Here is a 16400-nt window from a genome sequence, read left to right as displayed (position 1 = left end):
TAATGATTTTATTATTTAAGTAAATAAGTCTCCATGGTTTGGAGCCACCTCTCCACAGAACTCTTATTGGGGTCTAAGAAGAAATGATTGATTTTTCTAATGTGAAACGTATTTCTTTATAACTTTGTGTCTATTCGTTTTACTTAAACAAGCGTTTTTGCTTGTCTTGTATTTCAATTATAATGAATAAAAATAATAATAAAAAAATAGGAATACTCGAAACAACATGTTTATGTATCCATCTTTAAAATCTGTTCGATATAAGAGATTTCTTTCCAAGCAGGGAAATGAACGCTTGGTTGAGCTCTCTTAGTCCTTTAGTGTGTGGCGCAGTGGTTAAAGCTACAGCTTCAGGACCCTGGGGTTTTGGGTTCAAACCCACGCTGCTCCTTGTGACCCTGGGCAAGTCACTTAATTCCCCCATTGCCCCAGGTACATTAGGTAGATTGTGAGACTATCGGGACAGACAGGGAAAAATATTTGATTACCTGAATAAATTAATGTAAACCGTTCTGAGCTCCCTTGGGAGAACGGTATAGAAAATTGAATAAATAAATAATCTTTTAGGAAGGTATTAAAAACCAAATTATTTGAAAAAATGAAACTTGAACATTAACTGTTTATATGCTCTGCTGAATGTATAGTGTTCATTCTTATGTAAATTGATGAGTGTTTCAATTGTCTGTTTGTATTACTGAATGTCCAGTGCTCTTTGTTAACCGCTCAGAATTTATGGTAGGGCGGTATATAAGAATAAAGTTTATTATTATTATTTATTACTAGTCGTTAAGCCCGTTACATTAACGGGTGCTAGAATTTATGTCTGTCTGTATTTTTCTTTCTGTCTCTTTCCTCCCTCCATTTCCCTGTGTAGCGCTGTCTCTGCTTTCTTCCTCAGTCTGCACTCTCAAGCTGTAACATTACTGCTTAGCTTTTTCTCCCTGCAAGCATCTCTGCTCTCTTTCTCATCCCCAGTCTCTTTGCTATTTTTCTCTTCTTGCAGGGGTCTCTGCTCTCCTTTCTCTATATGTTCCTGATTCCTGCAAACTTCTGTTTTCTCTGTATGCTCTTGATCCTGTGTTTCCCTGTAGGTGTCTTTTCCCTTTTTTTTTTTTTTAATTCCTTCTTCATGTATGGTTGATTTATTAAAAGTTTTTATTTTTCCTATTTGTTGCATGCCTGTCTCCTTGGCCGCTGTATGTTTCTATTTTTTTGCTTTGTGTGTTTGTTTGTGTTTTTTTGCTGATTGTCTACTTGGTCGCTGTCAGTCTGTCTGTCTCATTGGCTGCTATATGTCTGTATGCCTTTTTGTCAGTCTAACTCCTTGGCCACTGTATGTCTGGAAGGTTTTTTTTCTTGAATTTATCCTTGGGCATTGTATTTTTTATTTTTTTCTGTTTGTCTCCTTGGCTGTTTGTATTTTTTTGCTGTCTCTCTGTCTGTCTACTTGGACGCTGTATGTAAGTATGTCTGTCTCCTTGGCTGCTGTATGTCTGTGTCATTTTTTTTCCTGTGTCTCTCTCTCCTTGTCCTCTGTGTTTTGTTATTTTTTCAATCTGTCTCTTTAGCCCCCTGTCCTTCTGTGAGTGTCTGTGTGTCTCTCTCTCCTTGTCCTCTGTGTTTTGTTATTTTTTCAATCTGTGTCTTTAGCCCCCTATCCTTCTGTGACTGTCTGTGTGTCTCTCTCTACTTGTGCACTGTTGTTTGTTTGTTTTTTTCAATCTCTCTTTAGCTCCTGATCCCTTCTCACTGACCCTTGCGTGACTGCATGTAATTCCGGTTAGGTTTCCATGGCAACCATGCTCGCGGGTCTGTGAGTGTAGGGCCGTTTTGTCGGGTCTGGCGGCGCCGGGTTGGGAAGAGTCCTGGCTCCTTTTTTGGTTTGGGCCCGTGCAGAGGGGCTCAACAGCGCACAACCACCTTTCCTTCCCTCCCTCCATCAGGTGCAGTGCAGCTCCACCAATGTTAAAAGCAGCCGCGTCGAAATCGGAGCCCTGCCACTGCCGTAGCACTTTCCCCTCTGCCTTGGTCCCACCCCTTCTCTGACATATGGGACCACGGCAGAGGGAACGTGTTACGGTGGCGGCAGGGCTCCAATTTCAAAGCAGCTGCTTTTAACATAGGCGGAGCTGAACTGTACCTGATGGAGGAAGGGAAGGAACGGTGGGGCAAATTTGGTCAACGGCAGGAATTGTTTGGCGGACCAAGCACCGTAAAACAGTGAGGAAGGCCGCCACAGCCTCGCAGCTAGGTAGGGGGACAACAATGGCACTTATGCTCAAGCCCCCGCCGCAGCTCCTCTCTCGATCCTGGTGCGGTTCGAGAGAGGATTCGTGGCGGCGGCTTGAGCATAAGCGTGATTGTTGTCCAAGTTGCCGAGTTTGGTGACGTAAACCCGCGCATGCGCACTAAAAAAAACGCGACGGGATCAGGGAACACGTTTTTTTAGTGCGCATGCGCGTCCTACCATTTTATTATATTAGATGGTTGTTTTATGTTCAATCAATTTTTATCGATGACAGTGCAAAATATCAACAATAAAGATTTCACAATACAACTAGGTCTTCATATGTAAAGGACATTTTCCCTCCCCTTCCTTCCCATTTCCTCTAACCAGAAACAATCATAACATCTTCAAAAGATGGCCAAGCATGAGGTGATTGTTTTAAATGGAGATTAACACTTCTCAAAATGGAAATCACAAGCTTCCTAAAAAGGGCCAGGTTGCTGATCATTTCGTGGCTTTTAAACCACTGCTCCAGGACACAGATGCTCCAGAATCGATAGTCTGGAGCATTGTCACGGCCCTGAAGCAGTGGCTTAAAAGCCACGAAACGATCGTCAGTCTGGCTCTTTTCTAACTAGCTTGTTTTTTCTAGTTAGTTTTGTCTATTTTCAGGCTCCCACTTGCTAGTAGCAAGTTATATGCAAAAGTTATATGCACAAGTTGCATCCAAATTCGGGATGACGGCTGCTATCTCACACTGGAGTAGACGCTTTCACTTCAGCATCTACTCCAGTATAAGATAGCAGCTGTCATCCTGAATTTGGATGCAACATGTGGTTTGTTTTTATCTTTTAGCATTCAGATTTGATTTTGTTTTATCATTTGGGCTCCATAGCCGAAACCCGGACCGTGTCAAGTCCATGATTTGAATCTATCATTTGCCATATGTTTACGTGACTGTTTTAGTTTTTGGTTATCTAATTTATTTGTTAATAAAGAGGGGTTTGAAGACCAGGCACACTCTGCTCTTTTGTTTGAACATATTAATTCCACCATTTATCATAATTGACTTTTGATAACTCTTTCCATAATTTAAAAGAATTTTAAGAGCTAGTAAGAGTAAAGTGTCTAATTAAGAACATTCATGTAGATTAAGATATAAAGTATGTAGAATGTGGAATGACGTATCTAAAGTATATAATGTGATCTAATAGGCGTCCAGTAAGATCTGTGCAATAGAAAGAATATAGGTTGAATTGGAGCAGAAGCTCTGGAAGAGCATATCACATTTTTTCTGTTCCACTCAATTTTTTCTTGGTCTGTTCTGAAATTCAGTTTTGGTTCCTGTCAAAGAAATGATGGTTACTCTAGGGACTTCTGTAATAGGGGTCTTGATGGCCATAGTCTCAATCTTTTAAATCTAAATCTCGATGGTGGATTTTCAGAGATGTATCTCTATAAGTTATATAAATCCCAGGTATTTTTTTTTTTTTAGAAGTGGCACATGATTTATGTTGCCTTTTTGATATTTTTGACTCCACACAGCATTTGTAGAATGATCCCTTGGTGAAGCTCTTTAAGAGAGAAAGCCCCTTCTTTATAGCTTTCGATCCTATTGTTTTTGGTCAAATTATCACCAAAATAATGGACCTCCTGTGTCTGAGCCCAGAGTTCTAGTGGAAAGGAATGTGCAGTGTGGTACTCTTTCTTTGCATCTGTGACCTTTCCACTCTTGTGGAACTGGGACAGCTTGATCATTTGTTGTATGAGAATGAAGTTCTTTGCCTCATTACCTTTTTACTCTTTTCTCTCTTTATGTAATATGCAGTAACACAGCTGGCCTTATGGTTTTTGGTTTATAATTTCACTTTCTATACTGCCTTTCATCTTCCAGCATCAGTGGGCTCTATTTGTGGGAGGATTTGCTATTTTTAAGTTTTATTTATAAATCTGCAATGACATTAGTCTGCATAGCTATATAGAAGTTTAGGTAATAAACTTGTTGCAGAGAAATACATTTAACTGGGACTGGCCTGGTGGCTGAGTGGGAGTGCTATGCACTGCTTTGGAAACTTAGATTTAATTCATAAGCCCAGCCTCTGATCACAGAGGGGATGCTGGCTATTGAGGTAGCTTTTCGTAGCATCTGTGAACAGGAGTCAACTCATTGTAGAATTGTGGCATTAAATGGTTAGACTTTGGTGCACATCTCCCAGGGTCTGTGATTTACATCCTCTGGCTGGGCTAAACAAGAAAAGGGATTGATTAAATGAGGAAAAATCCAAGGTATCTGCAAAAGAAGGCTCCTAGTGCGGTCAGTAGAGATCAGTTCAGCCAGATGCGAAAAGAAGCAGAAGGGACCCTGTCAGGGCAAAAAGAAACACTTTGTTAGCTGAATATGCTAAATTTAGACCAGTATAAAGGCATCACCTAATACCACAACCTGATTGTGATTTAAAAAAAAAATATTTTATATTGAAATTATTTGAGTTACATGAAAAGTAATGCCTCCATCTCCATAACTTTTGTTATGAATGAAGATATTGTTATGAATGAAGATATTGTAATGAATTAAAAAATGTGAATAATGCTTGAACCCTTCTTTTATTACAGGTATTTACTTTTCTACATAGTTGCCACCATTTGTCTTACACTTCTTCTAACAATGGATACGTTTTTGAAATCGGTCACAAAGTAATAATTGCTCCATTTGCCCCTTCAACCAGCTCTGACAATATTTCCACCGCTTATGCCCCCAAAGATATTCTTTCAGTTTTGGAAGAAGATGGAAATCACATGGCATGCAAGACTGGGCTATATGGTGGATGGAGCGATTGCCTCTGTGGTGTTCATGCTGTGTGAAGCCTAACGTTGTCATGTTGCAACAACATTTCTTTCGTGTACTTCCAAACTCTTAATAGTTCTTTCTAAGTTTTCAGGATTTTTTTTTTTTTTTTCCTTTATTTATATTTTGAACATATTATCAAGAATAAACTTCTTGTACAGAATATGATTGAGTCAACATAATATAAACAATTGAAGTAACATCTATATGACAAAATTACTATTTACTCAATCAAAATTAAAGTCCCAATATTGAGATCCAAGATTTTCCTGAGTGAGAAACTATTAAAAGGAAAAAGAATAAATTCAAATTACAAATTAGGCGGTCAGATGAGAGTGGATCAAGAGTAAATTATACATTGAGATTTTCTTAATCCCCTTCAAGGCCCCTCCTGGAGAGAAATCCTGTCAGCTGAGAGGGTTCAAAGAAAATATAATTGCAAGATTTATACTTTACAATGCATTTGCAAGGATATCGTAAAAGAAATGATGCCCCCATTGCAGCGACCCCAGGCTTAAGAAGCAAAAATTCCTTCCTTCGTTTCTGAGATTCCCTTGTCACATCCGGAAATATTTGAACTTTATATCCAAGAAATTCTTTATGTCTATTCTTAAAATAAAGCTGTAATATCCAATTTTTATCTGGTGATAAAACCACTGTAGCCAATAGGGTAGCTGGAATAGCTACCTCCTTCATTGAAGATTCCAATAATAATGTTATGTCCATTTGTTCACCCTGACCTTGTTGTTCTAGTGGATGTTGTTCTTCCAAATTTTTTGATGGCAAATAATATATTTTAGAAAAAGGAGGAAAGGCGTCATTAGGAACATTAAGAACCTCACAAAAGTACTTTTTCAAAACTTCTTTTGCTGATAAAGAAGGAATCTTTGGGAAGTTCAAAAATCTAAGGTTATTCAACCGCATATTATTTTCCATCATTTCCACCTTTCTCCTAAGGATAAGATTGTCCTTAATCACTGTCGTTAGAATTTGAGTTACTTCACTTATCTTTTTATCTATTTTTTCCACATTATTTTTCATCGATATATTTTCCTGTTTAAGTCCATTTATTTCATTTCTTTGTTGTAAATATTTCTCTTCTAGTTCTTTAATTTGTGGTGACAATGTTTGTCCCAGAGTAATTACCAAGTCCCAAATAGAGTCTAGAGTAACATTCATGGGTTTAGGAACAGAGAATATACTTGCTTGCATTGTCCCAGCTTCCACAGCAATGGCAGTCTTCTCCCTCTGGGAAACTTGCTCCATTTCAGGTCCCCTCGTTGTTCTCACCACAGTCTCGTCTTCCTCCAGTGCTTCACTCACTTCAGCCTCCCGGGAAACGAAGTCTGCACTCTCGGGCTGACTACTCTCCCGTGGAGAGCTAGCACGCTGCGGCTGAGGGGGCGGGGTTCTAGCGTCGGGGCTCAGAGTTGACTCTAGCCCAGGGAAACTTGCCGTGACCTCACTCCTTCCCGGCGATTCCAGCGGGCGACTCCCCGATGCAACTGCTGCCTCTTGGTTCAGGCGCCGCAAAAAATCCTCCATGGACATCTGAAGGGGAGTCTCCAGGCGCCTCGAGGCTCCAGAAGCGCTTTTCCCTCTCCTTTTCGGCATCGCTGGGGCACAAGGTAAATGTTATTTCGTTAGGATCTCTGGCGGCGTCTCACTCACTCTCATCAGCACGCGGCCATCTTGGATCGACCGGACAATCACCAGTTTTCAGGATTTTGATATACTTTGTGATCCTCAGATTGTCCTTTACGGGTTTATCAACCGTTCTCGTGTAAGACTCGTCCATTGCTTTCACGGATCATCTACTTTGTTTTTGATCACACAAATAAGCCCTTCCTGGTTCACAGTCACCCAGCAATGCATAGCACTCGCATCAACACAATCATCACCATAAACAACCTGCATGTGGTTTTTCAGTTGGAGGGATTCCTTCAACAGTCAGCAATTCTATCGCGGCACATTACTTAAATTGCACTGAAGTGTTCACTGCAAGCTTCCATTTCACAAGCAATAGCAGAACAACCTTTTCATGTAGATGCTTCTTGCGAACTGAAGTGAAGGAAAAGATTTCATAGAACAAGCGAGTATGTTTAGTGTTGATGAGTTATGGCTGTGGAGACATTTATTTTTCATTTAACTCCTCATATTTAGATCTTTTAACTTGCCTCTGTATGGTGCCTTATGAATACTACTGACTACTTTAGTAGCTGTTCTATGGACTAGATCCATCTGCTGTTTATTTTTTATTGGTATTTAATATATACTTCTCCCTCCATATTTGCGGGGGTTAGGGGCAGAGCAGGCCCATGAATATAGAAAATCACGAATAACTTTTAGGGCCGACTCAGTTTAAATATGGCGCGTGGGCTGCTGGAGCCTAAAGTACAGGAAAGCTATGCCCCATAGCTGGAGCGGAAGCGGAGCACTCACTTTCCCAGCTGTCCCAATGCTGTGTAAAGTAGAGAATGACAAGGGGAAAAAATCTGTCCCCCGTCACTGCACCGTCCCCGGCCCACCATCCTCTGCACCGCCCCGTCACCGCCGTTCCCTTCACCGCCCCATCACCGTCACCGCCATCCCTTTCACCGCCCCGTCATCGCCACTGCCATCCCATTCACCGCCCCGTCACCGTCCCCGCAGCATCCATATAAGCCTTAGTACTGCAATATTTAGCTTATTCCTTTCTTATAAATCAAAGTTCCTGCTGCTGAACTAGAGAAAGAGATGTTCAGCTGGCAGGGCTTTGTTTATAAATTTTTATCAACACAACTAATATACTACTTTATCCTAAAGCAAAAAATAAATAAATAGAATTTTTTTTCTACCTTTGTTGTCTGCTTTCTGCTTTCCACATCTTCTCATTCAATTCCTTCCATCCACTGTGTGTCTTCTCTCTGCGTCTTCCATTTGCTGTTACTGTGCCTCTCCCTTCACCCCCTCCCACAATTGGTCTAGCACCCATCTTCTTCCCTCCGCTCCCCCATAGTCTGGCATCTGTCTTCTTCTTCCCTTCCAGCGTCTTCTCCCCACTCTGCCTTCCACATTTCCAAGGAAGAGAAACTTTTCCCTTTCACCTCCTCCTTCCTTGTGTGAGCCGGAACACGCGGTCCCCGCAGCCCCCACCCGCACGCCAGCTCTCCTTAGTTTGCCGGCTTTCTTTTTCGGCGACCGGCACGCTTTCAAAGAGCCGCGCACATGCGGCTGCTCAAAGTTCAATCTTCTGCTCTGCTGCAACTTCCTGTTTCCAGTTGGGTCAGAGCAGAAGATTGAATACTGAGCAGCCGCGCATGCACGGCTCTTTTGAAAGCGTTCCGGTCGCCGAAAAAGAAAGCCGGCAAACTAAGGTGAGGTGGAGAGAGGAAGCTGGTTAAATGATCGAGCCGGCGTGCGGGTGGGGGCTTCGGGGACCGCACGATCCTTTATGCCTCACTGCGGTGACAAGACCATTCACCGCTCCACGGGGCGGTGATGGCCTTGTCCCCGTCCCCGCAGAGGCTGCTAATTTTCATTCCCCGTTTTTGGCGGGTTACCCGCGGCTAAAAGCGGTAGCCGCGGGTAAACCGCCACCGTGTCATTCTCTAGTGTGAAGCCTAGCCATTGTGGCCAATCTGGTCTGCCAACTGGCTTTCCTCCCAGTCAGAACATGATTGGAAGGGGAATGGACTTTGAATAAGCTAAGTCTATTATTTATATATTTATACAAAATAATTGAAATAAGTAAATAGTTGGGAAACAGTACTTGGAATAATGGAGACTTCCACCACCTGTATCTATTGATAAGGGTGAATATCTGATAAAGGTGGATATCTGAATTCCTAAGATGTACTGCTGTAAAGAAACTGGACTAAGAAAGTATTTATAAAACATATTACCTAGCGCTATTATACTATTTAAGCTGGAGTGAACTGTTTTGGTGTAAAGAGCGAGATTCTCTTTATATCCTATATAATAAAAGCCTAAGCGCACATGCGCACTTAGGATTTCGTGTTCCCTGCCACTGTGGTGTGTGATCCGTGGCCGCCAACCTGGCGGCAGGGAACATTCTGGCCACTCCCCTCCTCCCGCCCTCACTCACCACGGAAGCCAGGCAAGCTCTCTCCTTGCCCGCGTCCTCGGCAGGGAACACACCTCCCACCCTCACTCGCCGCTGCTGCTGCCGCCGCCACAGCTGCTAATGCTGATCCTCCTCTTCGGAGCAGCCTGCGATGGTGGCCGGCTTTAGTGAACCTCGCAGGCTGCTCTCCAACCTCGGTAGCATGTTCCCTCTGATGCATGGGATCGCGTCAGAGGGAACGTGTTACCGAGTTGGAGAGCGGCCTGCGAGGTTCGCTAAAGCCGGCCACCATCGCAGGCTGCTCTTTAGAGGAGGATCAGTCACCACGATCGTCAAAAAGTAGAGTCCTGCATTTGTGGCAGCAAGGGGACCTGGAGGGGAAAGAAAATACCACTGCTGCTTCTGCAAAGGAAAGTGGGGGGGGGAGAGAAGGGAATGGAGGGGTGGGGGAAAATGCTGCTACTACTTCACAGGGATCTGGAGGGGAAGAGAAATATCACTGCTGCTTCTGCAAAGGAAAGTGGGGGGGGGAGAGAAGGGAATGGGGGGGGAAATGCTGCTACTACTTCACAGGGACCTGGAGGGGAAGGGAAATACCGCTACTGCTTCTGCAAAGGAAAGTGGAGGGGGGGGGAGAGAGACAGAAAGAAATACAGACAGACAAAGGAGGCCAGGGAGAGAGACAGACAGGGGACCAGAGAGACAGACAGAAAGAAAGACAGACAGACAAAGGGTGCCAGGGAGAGAGAGAAAAAAATAGCAGGAGGGAGAGAGACAGAAAGAAAGGAAGAAAGAGACAGGAGTAGGGAGAGAGACATAAATAAAGAAAGACAAACAGGCATATATTCTAGCACCCGTTAATGTAAAGGGCTTAAACACTAGTATACTATAAATATTGAAAGATGGATCACTGCTAGACCACCAGGTAAGGTCTGGGGAGGTTCAGGACAGGATGCAGGAGAGAGGCAGGGATGGATCAGAAGCAAAATCTTGCGAATAACCGAAGTCGCAAGTACTAAACCCGCAAATTAGAAAGGGGAAGTGTATCATCTTTCAAGGAGTACCAATCAAAGTGATTCATACCCTGAAGCAGGGTTATTTGATGAACTTCACTGCTCCTGAGAAGAGAGCTGCACAGGAATGGGGCTCACAGGATCTGGCCAGGATGGAAGAATTTGCCGTGGGATTCCACCAGAAACATAAGCTAGCCATATTGGGTCAGACCAATGGCCCATCTAGTCCAGTATCTGATTTCCACAGTGCCCAATCCAGGCCACAAGTACTGGCATAAACCAAATAGTAGCATCATTCCATGCTACCAACCCCAGGGCAAGCAGCAGCTTCCTTCATGTCATTCTCAATAGCAGACTATGGACTTTTCTTCCAAGAACTTGTTCAAATTTATTTATTTTTTTTAACCCAACTACGCTAACTACTATTTCCATATCCTCCAGCAACAAGTTCCAGAGCTTAACTGTTCTTGAGTGAAAAATATTTCCTCCTATTTGTTTTAAAGGTATTTCCATGTAACTTGAAATGTCCCCTAGTCTTAGTAATTTTTGAAGGAGTAAAAAAATGATTCACTTTTATCCATTTTTCACCACTCAAGATTTTGTAGACCTCGATCATATCTCCCTTCAGCTGCCTCTTTTCCAAACTGAAGAGCTCCTTGTGACTCTGGGCAAGCCACTCAATCCTCCATTGCCCCTGGTATGTTAGATAAGTTGTGAACCCTCTGGGACAGGTAGGAAAAATGCTTGAGTACCTGATTGTAAACCGCCTAGATAACCTTGATAGGTGGTATATAAATACCTAAAAAAATAAAAAATAAATAACCTCTTTAGCCTTTTTCCATATGAAAGGCCAAATGGCCCATCTGTAGTAACCATTCTCTCTTCCTCCATAGAAACATGATGGCAGATAAAGGCCAAATGGCCCATTCACTCTGCAGCTTCTCAGTATATATCTTCTCTCCCTGGGAGCTCCATTCATTGGTAAATCTCTTGTCTGTACCCTTCTCCTTTACTGTACCATATGCCTGGATCAAATTGCCTGATTTGGTTAGATTCATTCTTTTTGTCCTGCTTGTCACAATTAGATTGTAAGCTCTCTCGAGCAGGGACTGTCTCTTGCGTGTTAAAATACAGCGCTCCATGCATCTGGTATTGCTATAGAAATAAGTAGTAGTAAGGCAATGTTTGCAAGATGGATCAACGAGGCTGTGGCTTCAGTGTATGTCTTGGCAGGGGACGGTTCTGCTGTTTTCTCTACGGGTCCACTGATTTGCATGTTGTCTACCTCTTGGGCTGTGTCACGCACAGGCTTTTTCTTTTAGATGAAATTTGTAGATCTGCCACATGGGTGCCTTTGCATAGTTTTTTCAAACACTACTGAGTGGATGTGATAGTGCACGTGGAGGCTTCCTTTGAAGTGTCAATTCTCTCTGCTATGTTGTCTGATTCCCACCAAGGCTTTAACTACATCTCATGCATCTGGATTCATCTGCTGCTGATGACAGGGTAGGAAAAATTATACCAGATAATTTTCTTTCCCTTGGTTGCATAAAATGAATCCAGAGCCTTGTCCTGATTGATGACTCTCTGCTGATTATTTGATTATCTGTTACTCTTTGTAGATCGCAGTCTCCTGGTTTCTGATCACTTCTTCATGTGAGGAGGGAATGTGGTTGTTTATGCGGTTGTTTCTACTTGGTTTGCTACTTCCTTCTGCTTTGTTATAAGGAATACTGAGCTGCCAAGGTGGTATGCCATACTATATTACATTTTGCAATTTGGTGCTATCTCTGCCTGCTGGTGAATGGACTTAAAGCATGCATCTGGATTCATCTGCTGTGACTAATGGAAAGAAAATTAGCAGGTAAGATTTATTGTAAACTTTGACCTGCGCTCAGCAAGGAAAAATTAAAATATAACAGAAAGGAACATCAAAATAAGATGGGAAAAAAATTAGACCATTCATTAATTCATTCATTCAGAGAGTACATAAGAGTTAAAGTTTTTAAATACTACTAAATGAGGGATAACATGATTTACCAAAGTTCATAAGAGAGTATTAAGCATGAACCCTGCCTTCTTGTACATTCCCACTTTTTCCGGGACCAGTAGGTTATTTTCCTAGGAAGCCTCAGCTCCTTAGTCTTCCTTCCTACAAGCCAGGCTGTAGGAGTCTATCTTTTCTGCTCGTGTTTTATTTCAGTGTTTTGCATTTGCGGTTTTCGCTCTCGTGCTGTGGAGGTTCCCTGCTTCTAGGGGGTTCCCTGCTTCTCAGTAAGCCCCGTAGACAGCCTGCACATGAGACCGGTGCTCAGGGACCATTCCCTTGGGAGCTTGCTCACCCCAGGTTTGTCCACTAGTGGGTAGAGCGCAGGCTGAGTGGTTCCATTTTGTTTACAGTGGCATTTCAGAGGGGAGGAAATGTGCCTGTAATTTTTGCCATGCCTCATCTTAGTGGCCTGCATAGAATGAATGATGTGCTAGACATATTTTTAGTGTTCTTCTGTGCAAAATCAAGGTTGTGGCATTGGTGTTTTGACGACATAGGTAGGACTGGTCATAATGTGGGGTAAATGGTGGCCAAAGTAGTAGTAATAATTATTTTTATATACCGCAATACCACAAATAGTTCAGAGCGATTTACAGAGGAAGAGACTGTATACAGACTGTGATAATACAAAAAACTTTCAAAATTACATTATTTATTTATTTAGATTTTTATTCCGTCCTCCCAGTAGCTCAGAACGGTTTACAAGTAAACATTCACAATGGAGTGAATTGGACATAACAAGATCATACAGTAGATTTAAATACTTGGACATACGAGACTGTGCAGCAGTTTAGATATAGGGACTATACAGCAAATTAAGAACAGTAAGTTAAATATAAGTAGTTTAGATTCAAGTTATTTGAGTATAGGCTGAGAGTGGACTATACAGAAATTTAGGCAGAAGATTAGAATGGAGAAAGAAGGGTAGAGGTGGGGTTTAAGGAGGTTGGGTGTAGACTGAGGGTGACCTTTAGCATGTTAAGGTTAAATCGCATTTATCTGGGAGTGTTTTGGGAATGCATCGAGGCAGAAGTGGAGTCAGAGAAATTTGTCAAAGAGATAAGTTTTGATTGACTTCTGAAAGTTTGATAAGAAAGTGCGTTTGAAATAAATGGCTAGATTCATGAACCTGCCCGATGGATTCTCGAAACTCAAATATGCAGATGGGGACGATCGGAGGAACGCCCCCATCTTCCGGCATGGATTGCTGGTGTGCGATCCCGACGTATGCGCAGACCATCTGTAGATGGTCTGCGCATGCATCTAGACCCGTCCGAGTCGCAACCACGGGCTCGCAGTACGGGGAAGGGTAGGCAGGAGAAAACCAGGGATGATCAGGGTGGCGATTCAGGGCAGAGCAGGCAGGAGAAGAGCATCAGGGCGGCAGGCAGGAGAAATCAGGGCAGAGCAGGCAGGAGAAGAGCTTTGGGGTAGAGCAGGCAGGGGAAGAGCTTTGGGGCAGCAGGCAGGAGAGATCGGGGTGGCAGGCAGGAGAGATTTGGGGCTGCAGGGATTCGGAGAGTTGGAAAGACGTTTTTGACTGGTCCCCAGCAGTCGCTTCTTGGGATGATCGGCCAGCCCAGTCAGTTTGAAAGATTTGGTTGGTGAATCGCGTCCCTGTCTACTTTGCATGCGTTTTTTCTCATTTGCATGCAAGGATTCGAAGCGGATCGCAGGAGAGGTTAGTGAATGGGGCCAGAGAGAAATCTGGTGGCAAAGGGGTCGCAAACTGATCGGTATACGATCAGTTTGTTTTGTGAATCTAGCCCAAAGTTGGTTAAATGTTTTATTCCATTTGCCTGCTTGGAATGATAGTATTCGATCAAGGAATCTCTTGTAGATGCAGCCCTTCAAGGATGGAAAGGCGAACAAGTAAGTACTACGTGTATAGGTTGTGCCTGGAAATTTGAAATGGTGAGACAGATAGATTGGGGATGAACCAGTTATGGTTTTGAAGCAAAGGTGAGGTTGGTGATTTGCTCAGGTGAGTCTGAACATATGTGCTGGGACTGGGACTATTGCTAAAAAGGAAGTTGCTGCTAGCTAGGATCTGCCTTACAGGGTCAATCTATGGAGAATGTGAAAGGATGTAAAACCTCATTTGCATGTCAGGAGAGGCTGAAAAGCAAAGCAGATAAGGGGCCATTTGTAAACAAGCAGTCTCGGGCTGTGGGGGTGGGGAGAGAAACTGATGTACGCTTTCTCAGTTTAAGATGGAAAAAGAGATGGGGGGGTGTGTGTGTGCTTTTTGGATAAAAAGTTTTATAATGAGTTGAGAGCAGTTTTTTTGCTTTAATACTGACTAGGCATTTATGGATGAGTGTTATTTTGCAATACTAGTAAAGTCCATCAATAGTAATGCAGAAGACAGACTTTGTCCCTCTGTCCTCTCCCCTCCATTTCCCCTACAGTACTATGATCCCATAGCAGCCTCTCAGTTGACCTGCAGATTCCTCTGGTCTGTCCTTCCATTGGATCCCACAAACTCGTACCTGACAGAACCAATACAGTGCCACAGGACAGCTTTGGTGAAACACACAAACAGCAAAGCTGTTATAAGAATGAATAGGGTTAGCAGGAGATACATTTCTTCTTGGCTTAAGTAATGTTAATTGTGAGGCTTGACTTAATGTCATTTCACAGAAGACAGTATCTCTACTGAAATATGTCCTAATGTGTTGAGGAATAATATTGTATTGCTACTACTCATGGTTATGCATGGTTACTGGAATAAAAGACTAGTTTGGCACCTTGTGAATTATTGCTCATAGTTTAAATATGTATGCAGTTTCTTACCCATTTGTACATTTAGTGCCAGTCACTATAAACGCTAGTAAATTTGGACTCTTTAAAGTTTTGGAAGATATTCATGGGCAGCATATAATTCTGTACTATAGTATTTTGATTTTTAAATCTTAGTAGTCCTTATTGCTGCTTTTTGTCTTGCTTCATGTTTTGAGGTAGAGAACATTTTGAGCTGTGCCTTTGAAATGTCAACTTAACCCCATTCGCTCTGTAAATCACATGCTGTTCCTTTTACCTTCTTGGCGATGGTCATTTAATTCATTCTATTGTTTGGGTCTGATTTATTGACCTGTTTTCATCAGTAGAAGTGTATTCTTCTTGAATTATGAGACTTGTTTCAGTAAAAATAATTATAGATGTTACTTTCATTTGAAATGACTTCACATACTGTCCATAGTCTTTGTGCAACTGATAATGTAAACCTTCCCCTGTCCTTCTCTGTATTAAACCTTTTTAACTTAATGTGTATACCAAAAAAAATGCCATTTAAGATTGAATTACTCCCGAATGGAAAGGAGTATGATTACTGTCACTTCAGTTGACCCCCCCCCCCTATAGACCAAAAGGTTGTCAAGGCTCATTCTTGGAGGACAGTCCTTGACTGGCAGAGGTGTCCTGATTTATTTGGTCCTTTAACTTAGATTGATGGAAGAAGGCATGACTTGGGGAGCTGAAGCTAGAAACTTGCAACAAAATGGAGGGTGCTGATCAATGATGTATTTTGGTAGAACCTGAGGAAAATAGATGCTTCCAGGAGCTCTTCATTGGACCAGGATATAAAGAAATTCAGGAAGATGCTTATTTGCTGATCCAGCAGTCTTCTTGGAGATAGTCCCTTGGAAATGGTTATTTGACCCCTGTTTTAAACAAAACCTGGTTTTATACTATCTTCTTGCTTCCTGATCATCTCCTGGTTCCATACCACTATTCTGTGGATCTTTGCCCTTTCAGTTACACCATCCCTATAGTGCAAAAATATCCGTTTCCCGGGCCTGTTCCTCCTGATAGGCCAAAATAGAGCATATAGCTGGGATTGCCAATATCTTGAAAAACTTAATGGATACTGTCCAAGAGATGTAGGCCTGATCAAAGCAAGCACCTTAAATCCCTATGTTTTTATATAGCTTTTGGAATCCATGAGGTAGGCTTATGCCAAGACTGTACACCCAGAGAGCTGAAGGAGGCAGATCAGGCCACCATTGAACAGTCTTCTCAAATATTCCTCTTATGCTCTCCTTTTTCTGACCAACCAAGGCTCTAGAATAGGGGTGTCAAAGTCCCTTCTCGAGGGCCGCAATCCAGTGAGGTTTTCAGGATTTCCTCAATGAATATGCATGAGATCTATTTGCATGCACTGCTTTCATTGTATGCTAATAGCTCTCATGCATATTCAT

The 16400-nt window shown here is 42.5% G+C and overlaps 1 protein-coding gene across 4 annotated transcripts in view; it reads left to right on the top strand.

The window, feature by feature from the left end:
* Nucleotides 1–16400, top strand: part of ZFYVE9 (zinc finger FYVE-type containing 9) — a 165964-nt gene that overhangs the window by 11224 nt on the left and 138340 nt on the right. The gene's annotated exons all lie outside the window — the stretch shown is intronic.

Source organism: Geotrypetes seraphini, chromosome 12 (genome assembly GCF_902459505.1).
Source record: "Geotrypetes seraphini chromosome 12, aGeoSer1.1, whole genome shotgun sequence".
Lineage (NCBI taxonomy): Eukaryota > Metazoa > Chordata > Amphibia > Gymnophiona > Dermophiidae > Geotrypetes > Geotrypetes seraphini.
This window is presented reverse-complemented; position numbering and strand designations above follow the sequence as displayed.